This window comes from Rattus rattus, chromosome 8 (assembly GCF_011064425.1).
Source record: "Rattus rattus isolate New Zealand chromosome 8, Rrattus_CSIRO_v1, whole genome shotgun sequence".
Classification (NCBI taxonomy): domain Eukaryota; kingdom Metazoa; phylum Chordata; class Mammalia; order Rodentia; family Muridae; genus Rattus; species Rattus rattus.
Window position 1 is genome coordinate 41,015,109 of NC_046161.1, and position 3,572 is coordinate 41,018,680.

Consider the following 3,572-nt stretch of genomic DNA (forward strand, 5'->3'; position numbering starts at 1 on the left):
ATCTCATTTCCTATTGTGGGACTGCTGACAGCCGGCATTGTAAATGCGAAGACACTTTACAAAACAATTTAAATAGCAATTGCCACCAGCTTAAAAATGAGCAAAACAGACAAATAAAATACTGATGAGGAAATTGGCAGCTTTAGGACAAGGAGGACCAGGGGTTTCTAAGCAGCCAGCAGCTCCTGGCCGGTGAGGGTGTGTAATTGTCTCCTTGGAATGGCCTAGATTTTAGGTGTGGATGATGTCAGGTTCACAGCTGCTGCTCTCAGAGCAGAGAGTGTCACCCTTAAAGAGCCTGTCCTCAGGGGCAGTCTGAGCCACGGGGTTATAGAGGAACGGACAGTCAGGGTTTAAACCATTAGATCTCTGCTGGCAGTAGAGTTTGTGTGTGAGTGTTTGTGTGAGAAAGTGTGTGTGTGTGTGTGCGTGCGTGCATATGTGTGCATGCGTGCGTGCGTGCGTGTGTGCACGCGCATGGTAGAATGTGTATGAGAGTATGTATGTGTGTGTGAGTGTGTGACTGTATATGTGATTATGTGTGTTGAGTGTATATGAGTGTGAGTGTGTTTGTGTGTGTATGTGAGTGTGTGTGAGAGTGTGAATGTGTATGTTAGTGTGTATGTGTGTGTGAGTGTATGGGTGTGTGTTAGACTGTGTGAGACTATGTGAGTTTTAGTATGAGTCTGAGTGTATATGTGTGTGTTTGTGAGTGTGTGAGTGTCTTTGTGTGAGTGCGTGTGAATGTATATGTGTGTGTATGTATGTGTAAGAGTGTGAGTGTGTATGTGTATGAGAGAGTGTGAGTGTGTGTGAATGAGAGTATGTGTATATGAGTATGAGTGTGTGTGAATGTGAGTGTATGTATGTGAGTGTGTGTTTGTGTGTGAGAGTGTGCGTCTTTGTGTGAGTGTGTGAATGTATGTGTGTGAGTGTATGTGTTTGTAAGAGTGTGTATGAGTGTGAGTGTGTATGTGTGTGTGAAAGTGTGTGAATGTGAGTGTGTGAGTATGAGTGTGTGTGGGGGGTCAGAAGACATCTCTGATGTCACTCTCAGGTGGCTTGCTTTGTTTTTGAAGATAGATTCTCTTTATTGGCCTGGGACCCATGGATTAAGCTAAGCTGTCAGGCCAGTGAGCCACAGGGACCTGCCTGTCTCTCTCTGCCACCACATGTGGCTGCTTTATGTGTGTTCTGGGGCTTAAATTCCAGTTTTGCAAAACTTCATTGATTGAAGCCTCTCCCTAGGCCCTGGTTCCTGTAGTCTAGATATATGAGGTTTGGGCCTGCTTGCTCTGAGGTGTGTCGTGGGGTCCCCGGAGACCGACTTCAAGGCCAGCAGAGGGAAGAGTGTGGATAAAGTTCTATCTCCACTCCCTCCCTAAGCTGGCCTGTGACTCTTGGACGGGTCACAGTCTTCTGGGTCTCTGCTATCTCTGCGTGTTGCACAGTGGTGGAAATCCAGGAGTGTCAGTTTGGGACCCTGGATCTGGGTGGCATCTGGGTCTTAGTTCCCATTTCCTGGCTTTGTGACACTCTGAGGGCAACATCCTCTCAGAACTCCTGTTTGTAGAAGGAGAACAATTAATGACAAACCTCTTTGTGTCTGTGTTTTTGATCTCTGCTGCTCTGTTGTTTCAATGGTGGCCAATGGCATTTGGGGAGAAAGGGGAGGGTAAGTAGGTAAGGGTCTGTAGGATGGGAATCTAGGGCCAGGCAAAATTTGGGGCTGGACCTGAGACAGAGCTGAAGGTTGTTCTGAAAAGAGTGAAAGTCCCCATGGGTGAGTTCCCTTTTTTTCTCCCTGGCTTTGCTTCTAGGACCCTCCTAATTTGGTGTCAGTGGACCCCACACTGGCTGCTGTGTTCCCTGGAGCCTCTGGAATGGCAGCCTTCTCTGTTGCTCTGTTAACTTCCTGCAGGAGCTCACTCACAGCCATTCTCTCTGCCCCATCTTTTTCCAAGATGCTCAAATGTTCATTTCCAGCCTTGACCTCTTGCTGGACTCTAATCTCATAAATTCAGCAGCCTGCAGGACATCTCTCCTTAAGTGCCTTGCTGTCCCTGTAAAATGCCTAGAACCAAATTCAGTGTCTTGTCTCACAAACCACTACTGCCCCTTCCACTCCAGTATGCTCTTATCCTTTCTCTTCCTCCGTCTCTCCGTTTCTTTCCCTCCTCCTCCTCTCTCTCCCTCCTTCTCTCTCTCCCTCCTTCTCTCTCTCCCTCCTCCTCTATTCTCTCCCTCCTCCTCTACTCTCTCCCTCCTTTTCTTCTTCCTCCTCTCTCCCTCCTCCTCTCTCTCCTTCCTTTTCTTCCTCCTCCTCCTCTCTCCCTCCTCCTTTCCCTCTCAAGTCTTTTTAAGTGACTGAATTCAAAGTCCCACTCTTCATCTTGTCTGTCAAAAATTATGTGAAGCAGAAGCCTGGGGCTGGAGTTCAGTTCACAGAGCACTTTCCTAGCATGCTTTAGGCCTTGTGGTCAATCCTCAGCACAGCATAAATCTTCGGTTGTGGTGACAGAGGCCCACAATTCCAGCACTCTGGAGGCTGAGGCAGGAAGATCAGTTAGTTATCTTCCATTACACAGTAAGTTCAAGGTCAGCCTGGGCTACGTGATACCCTATCTCAAACAATACAAAACAAAACAACTGGACAGAAAGATTGTGTGTGTGTGTGTGTGTGTGTGTGTGTGTGTGTGTGTGTGTGTGTGTGTACTATAGTAAGTAATGATCTATAATATTCTACTCAGAACTAGAAGGTAGCATGTGTGAGGTCCTGGGTTTATTCCCCAGCATCACCAAACCAAACCAAAAAACAAAACCAACAAAACAAAACAAAACAGAACAGAAGAGAGGACCCGAAAGGCTCCAAACATTAAAAAAAAGATAATTAGCCTGAAATGCTAATGAACCTCATCTGATCAGCAGAGGTTGAAATAGAGCCCCGTACCCCATCAGCATGAATGGTTACTTCACACACATCTGAAAGTGTGGGTGCACTGAGAGTCAACAGAGCACTGCTAACCGAGAGGTCTGGGACAAGGACGTCTTCTGGAACTCACTGTCGAGAAGAAGGAGGCTTCGGACAGCAAGCAGAAGATGGGTGGGGGAGAAGACGCATCAGGGAACACAGAGCCAGCACAAACAATGAGGAGTGGGTACTTGCTCTACCCAGAGCACAGCAGCAGGCCAGCCAGGCTAGCCCCCGGGAAGGGAAGAGACACATTCTGGAGAAGAAGTTTGCCAGAGAAGTTGTATGTAACTACACACGACCTGTAGACATGGAGGGTTACATCCTGGCCTCCCCGTGGTAAGGTCTGGTCTGGACACCGTTGAATTCCTCCCTGTTTGGCCCTGGAGATCTTGGCTCAAACCTAGAGAGCCTGGTAACCACGGATGGACTGTCAGGAATTGGTGGGGATCCTTCTGTGCGTGGCATGACTACTGTGCAGGGAAGGTGTTGGGGCACCTGTGAGGTGGACAGCCTCCCCTGGGGGTACGGACAGGAAGTCTCACTGGACACACGGGGACTTCCAGCACGAGCAGGTTACATTTGCCGTCCTACCTATCTG